This window comes from Notolepis coatsorum, assembly GCF_963971535.1.
Source record: "Notolepis coatsorum genome assembly, chromosome: 17".
Lineage (NCBI taxonomy): Eukaryota > Metazoa > Chordata > Actinopteri > Aulopiformes > Paralepididae > Notolepis > Notolepis coatsorum.
In genome coordinates, this window is record NC_140181.1 from 80,409,694 (window position 1) to 80,432,488 (window position 22,795).

A 22,795-nucleotide genomic window follows, 5' to 3' on the forward strand; every position below is an offset into this window, starting at 1 on the left:
AAGTGAGAGAGATTTATAGAGAACGGGAGAGAGAGAGATAGAGGGTGGGTGAGTGAGTGTAAATAGAGAGAAGGTGATGAGTGAGAGAGATTGATAGATAGAGAGAGAGAGAGCCTACCTTCAGGTTCCTGTGCACTATATTGAGAGAGTGGAGGTAGGCCACAGCCTCAAGGACTTGTCTGATGACGTTGGACGCATCTCTCTCTGTGTAGTTCCCCTGGTCCAGGATCCAATCAAATACATCTCCCCCTGTGGCACTGCACACACACACACACACACACACACACACACACACACACACACACACACACACACACACACACACACACACACACACACACACACACACACACACACACACACACACACACACACACACACACACACACACACACACACACACACACACACACACACACACACACACACACACACACACACACACACAAATGTAAATGTTTGCAGATTGTGTGCTCATCCTGTGACTGAAATGCTAATTCGTTTTAGTCATTAAATCCTGTAATTCTTCTTTTTTTTATTTAGTTTTAGTTTCCAGAAACTTAGACACATTGAGTTATGAGTAAAATGATGTCCTTTGTCTAAATGTAGACCTAATGAGAGTCGACAGGCAGAGAATGAACATCAGTGTAAAGGAAAAAAACACAACTAAATGGTCGGCAACAAACCAGCGACAACTGTTTCAGTCAATCTCTTTAAAAAAGATTATGTGAAGATCTCAGTAGGGACCTATACTCATTCTGTTTGGTCCTGTCCTAAAATTCAAACATATTGGATGGATATTTGACAAGATATGGAACAAATATCAGGTGTGGTTTTGAATATGAACCCTCTGTCTTTGCTCCTGGGTCGTCCAAATCAAGATGCAGTTGCTGGTGCTAGTTCTGGCACACTGTATGATATCCTTGCACATGCTGCAAGGAAGAACATCTTTCTGTTGTGGATAAATGACAAACCTCCCCCTAAAACAAACCGGCATACGATAATTATGGAGTGTTTTCCTCTGGAACACTCTGGACCCGCCTGCTTCACTCTTCAACGGGAGAGTGGGTGACGATAAGGAGGACTCCATACCTCCTTTTCTCCAACTGTACGGTTGGAGCTCCTTGACTCGCTATGGACTCTCTCTTCGGTACCCTGCTTGTAAGCCACTTTAACTGCTGCTGTGACCCATTGTCACCTCCATATTTATATTGTAAACACTCTGGACCCTACACTCACTGTGATCGGAACGTGCGATAACGTCAATGGGCCTCATTGATGAAGCGATATTAGCCCCTTACGTGACTGCGATGTGCAAGCCTGGGGCTTTAGTGACCGCAGTCACTGTCCGCTGTGCCGCGACCAGGCTAAAAAAAAGTACCAAGCGCTGAATCGGGGGCTGGGGGTGGGTCAAAAATATATCAGATATGAATTTCAAAGATACCCAGCGTACAATATGGGTTTAACACAGCTTTACAGTGGGGTCTGGAAGCTCGGAGTTGCTAATAAACAGTTTAAATCATTGTTACAAAGCGAGTGGTACTTACAGAGCGAGCCGTGTATTTCCGCCATTGGTGTCACCGCGCATGTGTAACCCAGCTTTCAGATTCATACCTATTTAAGTTATAAGAACGTAAATAGTTAATGCCATTGAATAAGAACATAAATAGTTAATTTTTTTTATATATATTTTTTTTATTATTTTTTAAACATGACATAAAATTAGACACACGAGCATTAACAGTAAACATCCAACGTAAATCACAGAACTATACATTCCATTTGAATCAATATAAATGTAGTTTACGAGATATATACCTAATACTTGCATTCCAATACAATACATACATATGCTCCTGCTCGCTCTTCCCCCCAGGACCCCCACTTGGATAATCCATCCATTTTCATTCGTTTCTAACCAGGAATTACAATTCATATGCTAGCCTTTATTCTCTCCACCACTTCTAACCAGATTGCAATGCTGGTTTCACTAACACCTAAAATTCTTGCTGTAGATATCTCTAGATAAATCACATCGAGATAGGTAAGAACCCATACCTTCCGGCACATTTTATCCGGTTGAATCCATCGTGATGATATCAGCTTTTTAGCTGCTGTGAGACCGGACAAAACTAGTCTCTTTAGCTGTTTAGAGGCTGCAAACTGAGAAACATCATTCAACAGCAATACAGAGGGCTGTACAGGTATGTTCAGAAATACAAATTCTGATAATTGCAGGGTCACTTCTTCCCAGAATATCTTAACAGGTGGGCAATCCCAATACATATGCATAAATGTACCATCATCACCGTTTGTACATAAGGAACATAGAGAATCTTGTCTAAGTCCCATTCTGTTCAATCTTATAGGAGTCAGGTATGTCCTATGAATATAATTAAGATGAATTTGTTGATGATCCGAGTTGCGTGACGCAATTCGAACGTTTGCCCAGACTTCTTGCCAATCAAAATCTACTTCCAGATCTGGTATATCCCTCCTCCAGACTGAGTCTAGGGGAAGGATTCCATACGAAGACGTTAGTAAGTGATGATAAAAGTCAGATACAAAGCCTCTCGATCTCTCTTTCATAGAAGAATTTGTGATATCTGTGGTGCTCAATTGGTATCTTTAATGGGACTCCATGAGCCTTCAAACATTCCAATAACTGTGCGTAGAAATAATATGTGGAACTGGTGAGGTTAAATTTGTTACGTATATCTTGATAGCTACAAAAAACCCGTTTGTTGAAAACATCTCCCAATGTATGTATGCCCTGCTTTTTCCATTTGGGGTATCTGATCGTTTTCCAATAAGGAGTGCATTGTTATTGAATAGGGGAGTATGGCTATGCCATTTATGTTGGTTAGAATATTTTTTCTGTGTTTCACGCCATATCCGAATCACATGTGAACATAAATAGTTAAAGCTATTATGTAGGAACATATGTAGTATCATTGGGTACCAAGTCCCTTTGAATTACAGCATTGCCTTTTAATAATTGCATCATGACGTGAGTGAGGTAGACATCACGACAGCCATGTTTTGCTTTACGTCGCGAGTCTCGCGCTGCGCAGATGCAGACACTCATTCCACGGAGACCGACATGCAGCTGAACGTTGTTGCTGCCGAAATATGAGATAATAAGATAAAACCAGTTATCAAACAGTTATAAAAGATTCCCCCAGTTGCAAAACCGAAGAAGCGTTGCAGTAAAGTAACTGTAGCCTGCGGTTTTGGTGAGTTAAATCAATATTGTGTGATATTCAATTGTCAAGTGTGCAGAATGGTTAGCTTCATGCTACATGCTAATAACGTTAAACGTAGTTTCATTCTGAGTCATACACGAACTGCCCCAAGCTCAATTTGGTTAAAGGAACCATTTCAGAAGTACTTATAATTGTATTGATATGCTGTACGTTAAGAACAAGGTCTATATACATTTTGACTGTTTTGAGAGTTTTATATGAACGTGGGGAATGTCCAATATGCTAGCGCACTTTAGCCTAAATTAGCATGTGACATATGATCCCACGTGTAGTGATAAGATAGCCTGCTTTAGCTTAGCATAGCTAAAAGTAGCCTGGTTGATTATTCATTCTGAAAGCAATGAAAAGATGATGATTTGATAAAGATGGTAAATAGCTTTTATTTTCTGAATGCCTGCTTGTAAGCAGGCCAGGTTTTTCTAGCACTCCGTTCCACCCTGGGAGCAGTTCCAGGAGTCCATCCATCACCACGTGTGCCCACGAGGGGAGGAGGCGGTGTGCCGGACGATACAAGATGGCGAGCCAACCCATTGAACCTCTGATATAGCTCAAGGCTAATGCCAGCCTGATTCAAATACCCCTGTTGCCAACTCCTGTTACCTCAACAGTCCGGTAGGATTGAACTGATTGAACTTGAATCATAAGAACTTCCACGGATTGAACTGACCTATATCCTTTTCTGATACACGAACTGATTGAACGAGAACACAAGGACATTCCAAGGGCTTCAACCCCATTCACCCTTTTGTTACTTTGATATTGTATTTTTGTATTTGATTTGATTTAAGTTGATATATGGGTACACTATTTTCCTATATGAAGGGAGACTTAAAGGGTAATTACACCCAATAAGCTACTTGAACCACTGATAAGCTACTTGAACCATTGATATTATCCTACAAGAAGGGAGACTTAAAGGGTAATTACACCCAGTAAGTTATTTGATCTACTGATGTTCTCTTGAAAAGAGGACGAGTTAAAGGGTCAATGTACCCAATAAGATACTTGAATCCCATTGATGACATTGATTATAGTTGAATCACTGATGGTTCTCCTGTAAAGAAAGAAGGTTTAAAGGGTAATTTCACCTAATAAGGTAATTGCATTCCCATAACCTAGAATATTCCATTTGGTACTTTTGTTGTGTTACACGTTCAAAGGAAGAGTTTAAAGGAGCATTTCACCTAGTAAGGTATTTGCGTTCCCTGCACATTTAAAGGTTTAGATTAATATATTTAAACATTTACCCATTGAATGATAAACTGAAATAGAGTTTACTGGTGATAAAAGGATACATCCAATATCCAATCTTGAATCTAGTTTTTAGCTAGAGATAACCTCAGACGTCTGAACCAAACCTAATGTGTTGATCTAATCAATCTAGGACTTGATATCGAAGTAACCCTCCCGAAAGGAGAGGTTACAGAAAGAACCTAAAAGGGATACTTCCACTACTACCTTGCACTATACGTCTGTATGTATTATGTATGTCTAGCTAGCGCGCATTAGAAATAAACCGGTTATTGTTATAACTCTGTCTCTGGTCCACTATTCTTATATTGTGTATATTACTCCTCTCCTCGTTTCGTACCTAGAACTGTGCCCGTGGCGAACAGCTGTTACAAGTAGGTGACACAAGTGCTACACATGCGCACCAGGCATTTGGCTGCCTGGTGCGCATGCGCGGTGACACCAATGGCGGAAATACACGGCTCGCTCTGTAAGTACCACTCGCTGTAAAGCTGTGTTAAACCCATATTGTACGCTGGGTATCTTTGAAATTCATATCTGATATATTTTTGACCCATCCCCAGCCCCCGATTCAGCGCTTGGTACTTTTTTTTTAGCCTGGTCGCGGCACAGCTGAGAATGACTGCGGTCACTAAAGCCCCAGGCTTGCACATCACAGTCACGTAAGGGGCTAAAGCGATATAAGAACAGATTTCGTTCTTAACTAGCATTTCCCCTTATTTTGTTCTTACCTGGGATTCAGCAATGTTTTCTTATTGTTGCTTTTCTCTCAGGCAAGACCAAATTCTAAGAGTGGTCGAGAGCACTCTTACCCAGATAAGAAACTCTTACCCAGATGAGAAACATTAAAAAAGCCTATACCATTCCTAATAATAATAATACATCAGATTTATATAGCGCTTTTCCTAATGCTCAAAGACACTTTAGAAAACAAACAATACAATACAGTTTTAGTAGATAGATACAATAAAAAAATATATATAAAAAGGTGAGAGAGGAAGGAGTTCATGGGTTGAAAGCAAACCATTGGTCAATTGCCCCCAAATACGACTTTATAAACCCAGAACTTTTCAATAATTATTATTATTATTATAACTTATTGCGTGCGTTCTTCTTCTGAAATGGATTATATATTGCTGTTAGAACAGTTAGATGCTGGCTGCCCAGGCCTTACGCATAGAACGCATACAACATCTCCTCTCCTCTCCTCTCTTCTCTGCTCCTATATATACATTCCAGTATTTCCCAACCTACTGCGCGATTGGTTCTTGACAAGCGTTGTCAAGTCGTTCAGTATTGACAAAGCCTACTTTGCTGGAACGATTTATTTCGCACTAAAGTACGCGGTATAAGTACAAGTATAACTGTATAAGTCTTTATTTGTCATCAGATTAACACACACACATGCGTTGAGCGACCCACAGGAACACACACACACATGCACTGAGTCGCGAGTCGTGTGTGTGTCATTTTGAGACCAGTCGAAAATCGCTTCCTGTTGGAATGGATCAGACAGCGATCAGACGCTGAAACTCGGCTGTTTTACACATGCCTCATTCACATTATAAGGAGATGGTGGGCATGTCTGTATGCAAATGATTTTTTTTTTTTTTATTATTTGAATTTAAGAATGAGTGGGATTCAACATGCAACCGACCTGGGTAAGAACCGATTTCGAGTATAAGAAAAATATTAAGAGAGTATTGTTGAATGAGGCCCAATGTTACTCACTGTGCCTTGTATATATTATACCTTTTTTTTTTTTATAAAAAATATAAATGTTGACCTTATTTTTCAGCACTCGCTTGTATTTAAATTGTTCTTTTTGTTTGTTAAGTATTTAGTTAAGTATTGTGTGATTTTGTGTGAAGGGCGGACTAGCAAAGTAAGATTTTCACTGTACAACAAACGGTCTGTTTAACTGCGCACCTTTGTCATCTGGGTTTCCCTGATGTGATGTGATGTTTGACTGTGTGGACCAATGTTGTACTGAGTGAGCCTTTTTGTTTTGTTGTGTATTTGTAAAAAGAAAAAAGTTGATGTGGTCACTTTTAAACAGACGAAAATTACTAATCTAGTTTAATTGTTCTTGATTCAATTTCATCCCATTTAGTTTTTGACTCATAAAGAAATGGGTTGTTGACCGATATATATTTGCATCACAGAAATGAACACCGATGTAATCAACCCCCCCCCCCCCCCCACACACACACAAATGTGTTCAAATGGAAAATGAATGAATCACAATATGTTGCAGCGCAATAACTCACATTAAACCTTCTGTAACACAGTTATGAAACCACTGTGCTGTACTTTTTAATTCCTTCAGTGAGGCAATCAACTTCTCCAGGCCTAAAGCTCACGCCACGGAGCAATTAGACCCAGGATCATTTCTCCCATCGACTTGATTCACTTTGGTGAGACTGGAGAAGATCTGTGTTATTATCCTGTATGGCCCGGATCAGGGTGACTACTGCCTGTGCGTGCGTGTGTGTGTGTGTGTGCAAGTCTTACACTATTACACCAGAACACTAGCACAGTATTACACTATTTATTACACATTATTACACTTTCACACACTATTACACACTATTACACTATTACACTATGACATTATTGCGCTATTACACTAAGACACTAGAACACTAGCACAGTATTACACTATTACACTTTTACACACTATTGCACACTATTACACTACTACACTATGACACTATTACACTATGACACTATCACACTACTACACTATGACACTATCACACTACTACACTGACTGTAACTGAGGGGTACAATTCCCTGACTGTATTACTAGATATGATACTTACTACCACTACCTTTGTACTTAATATTCGGCCACCCATTACACGGCATAAATATATTATCATGAACACTCTCACGTAGATGAAACGGATCCAACACAAATGTACGAATTAGAAACAGGTCTTTATTTCTACACAGCGATGGTGTGTAGAATAAGCACTTAATCACTTAATTACATTTATGAATTGAAATAGTATGCACTTTTATGGCAAGGAGTATTCGTCGGTATATCAATAGAGAATGTCCAATCTCTGAAGGCGCAGGTGGTAAATATACGACCTGGAATAGTTAAGGAATAACAGCAATGATACTTTAATGATTATACTAGATACACTAGAGGGGGTTAATCCGGTCGCTTGTAAGCCGACAGGAGTAGGAGGGGGGGGGGGGGGTAGAATCCGGCTGCCTCGTCCGGCCAAGGGTATCCCAGGTGAACCCACTGTAGTGCCGTTCAATGCGCCGGCGATCCTTGGACCACAGATGAAAGCAGGTGGACTCTTTGTGGGCCGGCTCTCTCCGGTCCACGGGGGAGAGACGTGAAGCGACCTCGTCTTGCAGAGCGTCTCCTCACCTTGCGTCCTCTCCAGGGGGGGGGGTTCCAACACACGGCAGTGTCGGGGGTCTTTATCCATGGAATAATCAAAGTATCTAAAGCATAATCCGTGCCTGGGAAGGCGGGCTGTCGTCGGTAGAATAATCCGGTATACAGGTCCACTCGCTCGTCGGCTCTGGGGCTCCTCGGGTGCAGCTTCACATAGGGTCAACCACCCTGGGTAAGCAGCCAGTTCTCTGCCCGAAACGATGGGGTACTGACTACGGTAGTATTCTCACCGCACGAAGCACTATATATTAACAGACTATTATTAGCTTAATAGACTACGTCCAACTCGACGATATAGTGCCAAATATGACTATTCAAATATTAATATACACGATGTCTCAATACCGATGGTAGGCGAACTTGGCCTTACTCCCACACGTGGCGTCGCGGGGAGGCTTTACGTCTGTAACTCTATTGGAGGGTAAGAAACTGGACTGAAAAGAAAGTCCTACTTTAGTAGCGCAGTATATATACGCACTATGAACAAATAGTCCCATTAGTGGTGCGGTAGCCAAATTCCTACGCGGAACTAGGACTTGTTCGTACATGTGGAGCGGTACGTTTGAACTGGGTCTGAGGGGTATGGCAGCCTGGCACCAAGGTCTCGACCAATAGTAGAATGGAGACTATTATGGGATGTTCAGTAGGCTAGAATGGATATTCAATGCATATTGTACAAGGAATATACAAGGGATATCAGGGAATATTAGAGAATATACAAATACAATTAAATATATATATATAAATAAATATATATATTCGGTTTAATCTGGCCCTTCACAACAGCCACCCCCTGAATAGGTCCCAGACCTAATCAGTTAAACAGAGACAGATTAATCGCGTTGTCTATTTACACATAAGGGTTTGCTGTAGGGGTCAGTCAACTTCACAAAGTCATAGGGTTGTAGGGTCATGGTCATCATCGATTGTGTCTGGGAGTCGAGGCAGTTCTATGAGCCTCGCCACGGGACGGGTGTAAGTGCGACCCTGGACAAGCACTTCAGCTGCTCGGACCTTGCCGTCGGCACCGGTGATCACTTTGCTTACGCGGCCGGCCGGCCACATAGCTCTGGGCAGTGATTGATCAATAATCATGACGACTGTTCCTTCTGTCAAATTGTCTCTCTGGGCTCGCTGCAGTAGAAGCAATTCTGCTTCCTCGTAGTTAGCTGCTGACATATCAGCGGGGGACTTGCACTCCGGGTGGTACCGCAGGAATGTTCTTTGTTGTGCACTCTCTATGGACGTGCAATCGTCTATGTTAGGGTCGGTGGAGGCTACGGTGCTCAATCCACAGAACACAGACTTCTTATTTTCCACCTCCTCTGGACTTGCTTCCCTCGGGATAGGCATGGGCCACTGTCCTTCCGGGAGTCTTAGGAATGCGGGGCCGTCACTGTAGACATTGCGACGGGTGAGGTCATCCAGGGGCATCCCCCGGGTGATGACGTCAGCTGGGTTCTGTTTTGTATCAACGTAGCGCCACTCTGTTTCTCCAGTTAACTCTTCGGTTAAGTCTTGAATCTCGGTGACTCTGACTCCCACGAAGACTTTGTACTTGCATGAGTCCGATTTGATCCAGGCGAGTACCGTCGTGGAATCTGACCACAGGATTGTTCTAGACACCGGTATGGTGAGCTCACGTTGGATGAGCGTGGCTAGGTGCGCTCCGGCTAGGGCTGCGCAGAGCTCTAGACGTGGGATAGATTGTTGCTTGCGTGGGGCTATTCTCGAGCGGGCGAGGACAAATGCTGTGTAGATCTCTCCCCCCTGGTCTTGGGCCCGCAAGTAGGCTACTGATCCGTATGCGACCTCTGAGGCGTCACTGAAGACGTGTAAGTCCATTTTACATGTCTCTGGCCTCACCGTGGGTGGGAAGTAGCTTCGGCGCATATTAACGCCTGGGAGTGAGTGGAGCTCCATCTCCCACTCTCTCCAGGTGGATGCAAGGTGTGCGGGAATGGGATCGTCCCAGCCCTGGTCCTTGTCCCACAATGCTCGTACAATCATTTTTGCCCTGGTGGTGTACAGTAGAATACATCCTAGCGGGTCATATTGTCGGGCGAGTGTTGTGTACACACTCCGTCTGGTGGTCGGCGCCGCCGCCGGCCTTCCCTGCTCCGTAGTCAGGGGCTTGTGTCTGTAGTGAAGCGAATCTGTTTTGAATCGCCACACCAATCCCAGGGTCATCTCCTGGGCTTCTCCCGGGATTGTAGCCATCCAGGTCTCGCTGCTGGCTGCCTTGTCCTCGGAGGAGAGGCTGCGCAGTACTTGCGGATCGCTGCTGGCCCACTGCCTGAGATCAAAGAGGCGCGGAGTTTAATCAGGAGAGCCTCGGCTTCTTCCTGGGTTGAAAGGCTTTGTAGACAGTTGTCTACGTAGAAGCTGTTCTTTACGCTGTGTCGGACCTCTTCGTCCGCTGCTGGGTCCTCTGCTACATGTTTCTGTAGTGCAAATGTCGCACAGCAGGGGCTGCACGTCGTTCCGAAGGGGAGGACTTCCCATTGGTAGATGGCTGGGTGCTCATCTCCTGGCTTCTCTCTCCATAGGAACCGTAACAGGGGCTTGTCCGCCTCTACTAATCTCACCTGCAGGAACATTCCTTTAATGTCCCCGCTGATGGCCACCTTTTCCTGGCGGAAGCGGAGTAGAACGCCGAGTAGGGAGGGGCCGAGTGTGGGACCGGGCAGTAACTCTTTATTCAGATTTTGGGATCCGATCTGGTAGCTGCAGTTAAATACTATGCGGTCTTTACCGTTGTGATGGACCTTGTGGTGGGGCACGTACCACGATTCAGTGGTCTGGTCAGCCTCTTTAATGTCCATCTTTGTGACGTGTCCCGCTGTGATGAGCTTCTCAATCTCAGCGCGGTATACACCCTCTTGGGCGGGGTTCTTGGCTAAGCGCCGCTCCGTGTTCAGCAGGTACCATTCTGTGGCGTCTGTCTTGGCGTGGAAAGTAGGCATTCCTTCTCGCCGCAGGAGTGGCGTGGCGTATCTCAACACGCCGTTGACCGGGACTCTCTTGGTCCCTGTCTCGAGGAGGTGAATTGCGTAAATGTCATCTTTAGAGCGAATGTCTTTCTTTCCGTTCTTAAAGGGCATTTGTTCCAAGGTCCATAGCCGCTCTACGTGTTGCAGGAGTGCGGTTTCTCCCTCCGTGACTCGGGAGTGGAGACATCTAGTGGCTGTACTTCGGTTGAGAGATTTGGCGAGCGGGCCTTGGAGAGTCCATCCCAAACGGGTCTCGACTGCTGCAGGACAGCCTCGGGGTCCGGTATGAACCCGGTCTATCGGGACAATGAGGTCTGCATGGTCGGAGCCTATCAACAGGGTCGGCATAGCATTGTCTATGAGCGGGATCGGTAACTTGCGCAGATGTGCATATTTCTCCATCAGCTTGGCGACGGGGTATGTGTACCGCGACAGTCCTATTTCTTGGCTGGTGAAAGCGTCTGTAATCTGGTACCGTCGCTCAGGCTGGCCGCTTGCTGCGATAGAGAATGAGACATTCTCGCCCTTTATCGTCTTCAAATCTCGTCTTATTGTCCGAATTGTCATTTGGGTTTCGCTTCCCCGCAGCCCTAGCTGGGCCGCAGCGGAGGCGAGCAGCAGGGTCTTCTCTGACCCGTCATCGAGGACGGCGTAAGTGTCCAGGACTTTATTCTGGTAGCTTAGTGTCACACGCACTACTTTTAGGAGTACTCGGGCTCCACTGCTGCTGGCGGGAACGATGTACATGACGCTCGCTTTGCGGCTGGATGGTGCGGGTGAAGGGCGCCGTCTGTTACTGTCGTGAAGTATGTCCAGATGGGCTCCATCGCACTTGGTGCACCTTTTCTTTAAGCGGCATTCGGCTGCCATGTGTGAGCGCGCACAGCGAAAACAGCGCTTGTTGGACTTTATCCATTGACCTGCTTCCTCCGCGTTCAGCTTGGGGAAGGAGTCACATTGCGCTAGCCAGTGTTCTTTCTCACAGTAGGGGCACACTATCTTCCACTTCTCCGTTCTGGAGGGGGTACTGTGGCTCCTGCTGCTCGGTACTGACTCCGATTGGTGCATCACAGTCACCGATCTTCTTCCATCATTTAGTCGTCTGGTTCCTTCTCTGGAGCCAGGGGTGCTCCGTCCGAATGTATCTAGCCGTAGGCTGCTGACTTCTCTCGCCAGGAAGTCTGCTAGATCGAGGAGGTTCGGTTCGGGGCCATTCGGGTCTCTATGGTCCCTCAGCTGTTCTACTAAAGCGCTCCTGACGAGCGGGCGGCAGCTTCTCCAGAATCCTTTCCACATTTGAGTTGGCGTAAAGTTCATGCCTCCCCTTCTCTCTTTGCGCTCCCAACATCCCTACCAGGGACTGCACTCTGATGGACAGGTCGTCCAGTGCTCGATTGTCTATTGCTGGGGGTAAGCGGTCGATGTGTCGGATCTCCTGGATCACGTAATCCCATATGCGCCCATACCTCTGGTCCAGTGCTACCAGCGCTGCTGTGTATGGGGTGGTGGAAGTCGCGTAGGCGAGCGCTATATTATGTGCGCGGGGCACCTTTAAGTGCTTCAGTAGGATGGCGTATTTGTGGCGTTCATCCAATACATCCACCAACATGGTCTCCAGACACATACGGAGTTCTGTATACTGGGCCCGGTTCTCTTGGGTGAAGTCGGGTACCATAGGCGTGCCAATGTATGACGCTGACTGTGGATACATCGGCGAGCGTTGGGGGAGAGGCCTCCTAGGCGAGTCTCCTCCCGCTCCTTGGTATGGGCTGGTACCGGCAGTGTACCATGGCCCGCTTGTCCAGGTGCTGTTCCTCGGTGCGGGTCGTGCGTCGTGCTCACCCGTGTATAGAGTCGGGGGTCTGTAGCGCAGCTCCGCGGGAGTATAGCCTGGGCTGTACCGGACCTCCTGGTCCGGTAGAGTACTGTGCTGTCTTCGGGCGTGGTTCTCCTCCTCTTCCTCTTCGTCTTCAGTTAGGTCATCCAGTGCTTGTAGTCTCTGGTTTAGCCTCTCCACAGGATATGCTGCTCCTTCCCGGTTGCTAGGTCTCGCTTGGACCGGTGGGGGGAGGTGGTCTGTGGGGGGTATAGACCTCGTCTGTTGGTCAAGTTCAGGGTTGTTTACTCTGCTAGGGGATGCCGCCCTGGAGGTGTGTCTAGACGAGTTCCTGGAGCCTCTGGCGGAGGGAGAGGGTGTTGTCCGTCTGATCAGCTGTTCTATTAGTTGCGACTGCTGTCTGTCGCGCGCTGCGTCCCGTTGAGCACCGGCTCGTTCTCGGGCCACATTCTCTTCCATCTGAATGCGTCTTATTTCTAGACGTATCTGCTCGTGTTCGCTTCGCTGCTGGATCTGCAGTCGGTCGCGTTCAGCAGCGGCGTTCAGGCTGATGAGGAAGGCCTGCTGTAGGGTCCTCTCTGCCTCGCTGGGAGAAGGCGGTTGTATAGGGGAGCCTTCCCTCGGGGTACTCCTTGCGGAGCCTTGGAGCTCTATCTCCACGGTGCTCTCCCCGTCTTCTTCCGTGCCGAGTTCTCTCTCGGTAGCGTTGTATTCCTCCCGGGACTCATCGGGGACTACTTCTTCAGTACTGGCGGGGTGTGAAGTCATGTCTGGTTCCCACTGGTCCCCACCGTGAACTTGGTCAGTTACATTAGAGTCCGTAGGGGCCTCTATGGTCGGGGTAGTCTGGGCGTTGGGGTTAGACATACTTTTACTTTCTAGTTTTACCGCGTTTACTGTTAGTAGAAGACTAGGTTGTTGACTGACAGCGTAAGCCTCTAAGTACTGAGGGAGCCGTCGTTCGCGCTGCGGGCGTTGGTTAGGAGGATCGTTTCGTGGAGTGTTCATCATAGGCCATTTCAATATTAATAACACTATATTAATATTACACTGATTACCATCCGGCTCGAAGGACCAATTGTAACTGAGGGGTACAATTCCCTGACTGTATTACTAGATATGATACTTACTACCACTACCTTTGTACTACCTTTGTAATATTCGGCCACCCAGTACACGGCATAAATATATTATCATGAACACTCTCACGTAGATGAAACGGATCCAACACAAATGTACGAATTAGAAACAGGTCTTTATTTCTACACAGCGATGGTGTGTAGAATAAGCACTTAATCACTTAATTACATTTATGAATTGAAATAGTATGCACTTTTATGGCAAGGAGTATTCGTCGGTATATCAATAGAGAATGTCCAATCTCTGAAGGCGCAGGTGGTAAATATACGACCTGGAATAGTTAAGGAATAACAGCAATGATACTTTAATGATTATACTAGATACACTAGAGGGGGTTAATCCGGTCGCTTGTAAGCCGACAGGAGTAGGAGGGGGGGGGGGGGGGGGTAGAATCCGGCTGCCTCGTCCGGCCAAGGGTATCCCAGGTGAACCCACTGTAGTGCCGTTCAATGCGCCGGCGATCCTTGGACCACAGATGAAAGCAGGTGGACTCTTTGTGGGCCGGCTCTCTCCGGTCCACGGGGGAGAGACGTGAAGCGACCTCGTCTTGCAGAGCGTCTCCTCACCTTGCGTTCTCTCCAGGGGGGGGGGTTCCAACACACGGCAGTGTCGGGGGTCTTTATCCATGGAATAATCAAAGTATGTAAAGCATAATCCGTGCCTGGGAAGGCGGGCTGTCGTCGGTAGAATAATCCGGTATACAGGTCCACTCGCTCGTCGGCTCTGGGGCTCCTCGGGTGCAGCTTCACATAGGGTCAACCACCCTGGGTAAGCAGCCAGTTCTCTGCCCGAAACGATGGGGTACTGACTACGGTAGTATTCTCACCGCACGAAGCACTATATATTAACAGACTATTATTAGCTTAATAGACTACGTCCAACTCGACGATATAGTGCCAAATATGACTATTCAAATATTAATATACACGATGTCTCAATACCGATGGTAGGCGAACTTGGCCTTACTCCCACACGTGGCGTCGCGGGGAGGCTTTACGTCTGTAACTCTATTGGAGGGTAAGAAACTGGACTGAAAAGAAAGTCCTACTTTAGTAGCGCAGTATATATACGCACTATGAACAAATAGTCCCATTAGTGGTGCGGTAGCCAAATTCCTACGCGGAACTAGGACTTGTTCGTACATGTGGAGCGGTACGTTTGAACTGGGTCTGAGGGGTATGGCAGCCTGGCACCAAGGTCTCGACCAATAGTAGAATGGAGACTATTATGGGATGTTCAGTAGGCTAGAATGGATATTCAATGCATATTGTACAAGGAATATACAAGGGATATCAGGGAATATTAGAGAATATACAAATACAATTAAATATATATATATAAATAAATATATATATTCGGTTTAATCTGGCCCTTCACAACACTGACAATATTACATATTGCACAGTATTACACATTGTTGGGTGGAATAGACCTTTAAAACAATCTCCCATAAGTCTCAACAACAAATGGTTAAGGAGATGCGTGCGTGTGTGTGTATGTGTGTGTATGTGTGTGTGTGCGTGTATGTGTGTGTGTATGTGTCTCTCTAATGACACAGGCCAAGAAGGACCCAACATCAACATGCACTAAAATCTGAATAATGCAAACCCTACTGCACCCACAAAAGAAAGAACACACACTTAACCCCTAATTGCTCCCGATGTGCAGGTCGGCACCTTGCATGGTCGCCTCCTCCGTCGGTGTGTGCGTGGATGGGTGAATGTGAGGAACCAAAATGTTAAAGCGCGTTGGATAAAAGCAATATATGTAAATGCCCATTTTACACACACGCGTGCACTTTAGACTTTATGGCCAGCAAAAATAGTTAAACTTGAGTTCTCGCTGAGAAGTCGTTTGTGTTCGCCACACGTAGTGATGTGGGTCAAATGGATCCTGTTGCTCTCCGAGGAGCTGCATCACAACAACACACATCCAACACACATCCAACAAATACAGATATGAGGCTCGTGCACATATATATACACACAAATACGCTTGCGACACACACACACACACACACAGGAACAGACAAATGTACACACATAGACATGCACACATGGACACACACACGTACACACATAGAGACACACACACACGGACACAAGAACAGACAAATGTACAGACACACACTCACACACACACACACACACACTAGGGCTGACCCCTATTAGTCGATTAGTCGACTAATCGGTCGAAAGGAGCCGTAGTCGACTGGCCAACCTCTTAGTCGAATATAATAATAAAAAATAAAAAATAATTTTTTTTTTTTTTTTTTTTATCATTCTTTCCAAAAGACAAGAGGCCTAGAAGCGTGGCTAACGCTAATGGCACGCATACCAGAGGCTAACTGCCTACGAAAACAGGCACAGAGGCACTGAAAGAGGATTTCACCCATCTAATGAACACACTAGACTAGACAAATAAGATAAGATAAGATATTCCTTTATTAATCCCCTTGGGGAAATTCCAGTGACACACACATACAGCTCATCGTCTCATTAACAACAACATATCACAATCATTACATTTTTACAGTAACAACAGCACAACATAAATTCAAACAGACATGTACATTTGTTGACACATGTCAACTACAGAATGCCTGAGACACCATATGCGATAGTTGGCTGCAACAACAACAAAGTGGTTAAAACAAAGTGTCGTCGCGCCAGGTGGCGGGAGGGAGGGTGGAAAAGATTGTCCAGAGGGAGGGGGGAGGGACGGGCGGGATCGGGAGACAGTCTTAGGCTCCCCCCCTCCAGCGTGCATACTAGTTGGCAGCCATCCAGAAAGGCATAGGCGCTAGGCATACACGTGTGGGGGGGGGGGGGGGGGGGGGAGTGCACGAGCCAGTTCTGGTGGGGGAGGTGAGGTGTTGGGTAAGGAACGCTGTGTCTCCTGTTCTTATCTTGACTGCCCGACGTGGCCTTGTGCACAGACCTTGTGCATTCCTCATGCTCCAGCAGACTTGAGAGTGTGGGGGGGGGGGGGTGGGGGGGGGGGGTGCAACGGGGCAGACAATGATACCTGGATGCACCAATTTGACTCAAATTCGATTTGTCGCGCTTTTAATGTCCTGCGCGACCCCCAGCATGACTTGACCTCTCAATTGTTCGTCAGATTGATGGACAGCGAGTCTTTTTACAAGTTCCATGTGGGAGACTTCCAGTCTGGCCACAGCTGTCAGACAGCGGTCCAGACGGTTATCGTCCTTTTTTTCGTCTTTTTTCCCGATTATTGTTGTACAAATCCAGATAGCGATCGCTCCCATTTGTGAGGATGTACAAATCCTCAACATCTTCAATCTCAAGAGAATAAAGGCAGATTGAGCCCCATTTATTCCAACTGTCAATCGCAAAGCCCGCTTGAAATGTCCCGACTGGACACAGCAGATCAGCTGTGCTCTCCTTCCTTGAAGAAAAAATTCAATCAATCCCTGCAAATGACCAGCTTACTAGTTGATCCATTGTAGTTTGAGTAGGGAGTCAAGTCTGTTGAAGAAAGTAGAATCCACACCGACAGAGAGGCAGTTAAGGCCGGCGAAAGGAACGACCTTGGAGGTCTGGGGAGAGGAAAGAAATATGCGACTGGTCTCTGCAAGAGGAGGGCAGGGACATGCTTATCAAGATGTATCCATCAGTGGACCAATTTGCATGCTTTTGCAGAGGACAAGAAGCCTTCAGTCGACTCCTTCAGACATTAAGCACCCCCCACAGCCCAAATGGAATAAAAAATTAAATAAAATAAAAAAAGATTTAAATGTTTTTTTTTTTTTAATATTATACTTTTTTTTCTTTCTTTTTTTTGTCGACCAATAGTCGACTAATGGCAAATTTTGGCCAATCATAGTCGACCATCCAAATCCTTAGTCGGGGACAGCCCTAACACACACACACACACACACACACACACACACACACACACATGGACATCCACACATGGACACACACACACAAAAACATATACATGCACACACACACACACACAGAGCACAAACAATAGGAATCAGTGGAAACCAGTCGGTAAAAGTAAAACTCACAGCTCCTGGATGATGAAGTATTCCTTGCGCGTCTCGAACGTGTCGATGAGCTGCAGGATGTTTGGATGGTTGACCCTGGAACAATGGCAGTGATTCACAGACTGCAAGCTTACAAAAGTCAACAGTCTCTGGTTCAACGGTTTGGAGGGTTGCAGACAGCTCTCTCTGGCTTATTTGATTAGTCTTGTGCTCATAAGGAAGGCCGCGTGGGCTTCAGGCCCTTCAGCCAAAGAAGATTATAAGCGGAGAGAGGCAGGAATCAATACACACAATACACGGATCGCCCGCATGTAAAAATTAGGAAGAGATATATAAAATGAAATAAATAAAACCCTGTTCTCTCCCTTTTTTTTATACTCCATCTCTAGATGTGCCCCTTGCTCCCTCCCTCCCTCCCTCCCTCCCTCCCTCCCTCCCTCCCTCCCTCCCTCCCTCCCTCCCTCCCTCCCTCCCTCCATCCATCCATCCATCGCACACCCATCTGTCCGTAGTTGGACTGGTCACATACATTTTCAGGATCAGGATCTCATTCTTGGCAGCCTTGCGGACTTTCCGGCCATCTTTCTTCAGGAATTTCTTGCAGACAAACACCTTGTCTGTCTGTCTGTCCTTAGCCAGACACAGCTCACAAAACTCCTTCCTGCATAGGTGGGTGGGTGGGTGGGTGGGTGGATGGATGGATGGATGGATGGATGGATGGATGGATGGATGGATGGATGGATGGATGGATGGATGGATGGATGGATGGATGGATGGATGGATGGATGGACGGATGGATGGATAGATGGATAGATTCATAGAAAGAAAACAGATGCGGACAGGGAAGGGACAGAGGAAAGAAGACACAGCCAGGTGAGACAGTGAGGGCACGGCAATAGAGGGGGTGGGGGGGGGATGACATCTGAAACTAGAAATGTGTGCTCGGTAGAGCACAAATCTCCACCAGGTGGCAGTTTAAGGGCTTAAGTGGAGAGGGCGGGGCAAACATAGACCAATGAAAGCATATCTCCCTGTATTCCTATTACACTAGCACACTATTACACTATGATACCATTAAACTATTACACTAGCACAATAGTACACTCTTACACTATTACACCAGAACACTAGTACACAAGCACAGTATTACACTATTGCATATCCATAGCTATAATAGAAGATGGCGCTGCTAAGACCGGCTGCCTCTCTGTGCGCTCCGTCGAGACTGTGCTTACTTTTGTTAATATTTATAGTTTCAAGAGTTTTGTTTATACCAACTGTTGGTGCATTTAATGTGTATGACCGGCAGTCACTTATAGACATTGGATTACGGGAAACTTACCAACTGGATTGCTCTCTGGATCAGCTCACCGAACAACAACTATGGCCTGCTGAGATCTTGAGGACATCGGGACCAGACCTTGACCCACGCAACAAAGGAACCAGGCGACGAGGAAGGAGAGCCGGCGTCCGAAACAGACTGCGATCCAGGCACCACAGAACGCCATTGCCCAACATATTGTTGGCCAATGTGCAATCAATAGATAATAAACTGGACAACATCAGAGCAAGGATTCAATTCCAAAGAGACGTTAGAGACTGTAACGTTCTCTGCTTCACCGAGACGTGGTTGACGCCGGACGTCCCAGACCACGCTATTCAACCGGCCGATCACTTCTTCATTCACCGCAAGGATCAAACAGCAGAATCCGGTAAACAGCGGAGAGGTGGGATAGCCTTCATGTTGAACAACAATTGGAGTGATCCAGGCAACGTGAAGGAACTTTCAAACCACTGCTCCCCCAACCTGGAGTATATATCCATCAAGTGCCGGCCTTTCTTTCTCCCGAGAGAGTTAACGTCGGTCATCCTGATCGGAGTGTACATTCCACCACAAGCAAACACAGGCGACGCGCTCTCGAAGCTACACGATGAGGTAAATAGAATCCAAGCAGCTAACGTTGATGCTGCTATTGTGGTTGTGGGTGATTTCAATAGCGCCAACCTGAGAAGAGTATTGCCAGACTTCTACCAGCATGTGACTTGTAACACCAGAGGCGGTAATATTTTAGACCATTGTTATTTAAGTGTGGATACAAGTCTCAGGCTGCCAGTGGCTTCGGCAAATCTGATCATGACGCCATCTTTCTTTCACCAAAATATAAACAAAGTCTCAAGCGCGCCCCGGTAGTATCGCGAGATGTGTAGCGATGGTCTGTGGAGTCAGAAAGAAGAAACAATCCCCACTACCACAATTAGAGTTTACCCAAACCAAAAGCCTTGGGTAGACAAATCCGTCCGTGAGGCTCTGAAGGCGCGCACCTCAGCCTACAACGCCGGGCTTGTGGCAGGCAACATGAATGACCACAAGGTGGCGAGATACAACATCAGGGGAGCAGTAATAGAAGCAAAACGGCGCTACAGGGATAAAATTGAACTTCAATATGAACAGGCTGACTCTAGAGCTATGTGGCAGGGCCTCAGAACGATGACAGATTACAAAAGCACCTCCCTCAAACTGAACAGTGACATCTCCTTAGCAAATTATCTCAATACCTTCTATGCGAGGTTTGAGGCTGGGAATAACAACACCAGCCTACTAACCACTGCAATTGTAAATGCAGCTGTCGCCTATAGAGGGCGCATGTTTATTTTTATATTTCATTTTATCTCTTGTGACGTATCACGTCCTGTCTCACGCTCTGACTTGCCGTAGTTTTTAGCAGATCTGGCAGAACGTGTCCAGACTTGTCGGAGAAGACAGTGCAGCAGATTTATGCACTTTATTTGTCAAAGCTAAGAGACTAAAGTACTAGAGTTTTGAAGATAAACCCCTCCCATTGAGCTGCAAGCAGGCCAAAGTGGTTTGTAAAGTTTATTCACATTTTTCGTTTAGTTTTTTGTAATTCTATTGACTGAATTGTATGAGTATTGACTGTTATTATTTCCTGCAATTGTAGTTCTACGGTGGTGATGAACGTGATTTGCATCAATAAACAGCCATCTGTAATTAAAGAACTCGGAGTCCTCTTCGTGTACCAATGGGCAGCACAGTAGAACACTGGACTGTGGAGTTGAAGACTCCATATAGGCGAGTCAATATATGGTTTAACCCCAAAAAAATTGATACAAAAGGTTTTTCAATGGATTCTGGTAGTATTGGGCGTGCTAAATAACATACTAAAAGTCGACCAAAATCGACCCCTCCGAAAGCCGTCATTTCCAAGATGGCGTCCCAGATGGCGCCGGGGCGATTAAAATGGCTATATCTCAAATTAAGAAAATGGTGCAAAGGATTTCTCAACTGATTCTGGTACCTCTGGGCATGCTCACTAACATACTAAAAATCTAGGAAAATACACCTTCCAGAAAGGCTTCATTTTTAAGATGGCGTCCAAAATTGCGGCTGGCCAAGCTTAAAATGGCTATATATATGTCAATATAAAAACTATATAAATGATTTTGTCATTTGATTCTGGTACCCCAAGTACCCCTAGACATACTTAGGAACATACTAAAGTTTTAGGGAAATACACCTTCCGAAGAGGCTTAATTTTCAAAATGGTGTCCAAAATGACGACTGGGAGCTTAGAATGCCTGTATCTCAAATGGGAAAACATTTCTAAAGGATTTATAAACTGATTCTGGCACCTCTATACATTAATAACGAGCAAAATATCTAGTTAAATATATCTGCTAGGAATGCATCATTTGCATCATCAAAATGGCTGCCTGTAGCTTATTTTGGCTAAAATTAAAATTGGTTATTATATTCAACCTAGAAAGCTGGCTTTGGTGTTGAACACAAAATAAATGACCCACTTATTGTGGTCTTTAGGCCTACTCATCATCATCTTCAGGATCCTCTGGGAGAAACTTGTTATGTGGATTGTCACATTCATGAAGTTGACATGGTCCACAGACAGTAGTACAAGGTAGTCCATATTTTCTGCATGAGCAGCGAAGTGTCTTGCAGGCAGTGGTACAGTTACAATGAATGACCTTCAAGAGACTGTCTGGAGCAGCATTCATTGTTGACATGAGTGGGACAAATCTATTGTCCTGCAGGTTCCAGCCCCAGTCTAGAGCATCTATACCATCATCTGTTCCCATCCAGACCATGACCTGGTAGTATGCTCTACGACAGTGGAATTTGGTAGCAGATTCAGTTGGTGGTAGACGTTCAGGCGTTACCGTTGATGAAGCTGAGACAACCTTCTTGCTGAAAATGTTATATCTCATTTTTGCAAGCGAATCTGTGCACTTTCCACCAAAAAAGACAGCCATTGCTTGGCACCCAAGGTCATCGATCACATCTGTTGTCTGGTTTGGTACAGTGAATGCATTGGCACAAGCCTGAAGGACAGGATCCCCTTTTACAAGTTTTTGGAATGCTGTCTTTTTGCCAACTCCGAAGATCCGGGAAGTTGTGTCACAGCCAGTCACAGCATGGATGAACAGCAACTGAGAACACACATCCTGTCCGAGTACTTCTTTCAAATGGTTTATGGCGTACACTTTAAAACTGCCATCAGCTTTCGACTTGTCTGATCTGAAATAAAGGCCCTTGCTATCTCTCTGTGCATAGTAAAGAAGTAAGACGAGGAGATCAGTATCTTCTCCAATCAGCGTCGTGGTGTGAAGAAGAGATGATCCCACTGCGGCCCTTACTATGTCTACATCAGCATCTCCAAGTGAATTGACCACAGAGCAATCCCGTTCTTTCAGTTCATCACTTATCATGTGGATCCGTTTCTGTTTATTCAGATCTCTTGACAGGAACTCCTCCTTCTTACCTGAGAACTCTGTCTCAGCAGTGAAGTTGACAATGGGATGAATATTGTTTCCTCTTCTTTGATGTGTGTTGTC

At 45.8% G+C, this 22,795-nt stretch overlaps 1 pseudogene across 1 annotated transcript in view; it reads right to left on the bottom strand.

Moving 5' to 3' along the window:
- The window catches only part of LOC311244103, a 265,083-nt pseudogene that overhangs the window by 225,974 nt on the left and 16,314 nt on the right, over positions 1-22,795 (bottom strand). The window contains exons 2-4 of the transcript in view: positions 18,456-18,587; positions 17,948-18,022; positions 119-257 (exon numbers count right to left, since the gene is read on the bottom strand). The product of the transcript in view is annotated as an uncharacterized misc_RNA (transcript). The remainder of the gene's footprint in view (positions 1-118; positions 258-17,947; positions 18,023-18,455; positions 18,588-22,795) is intronic.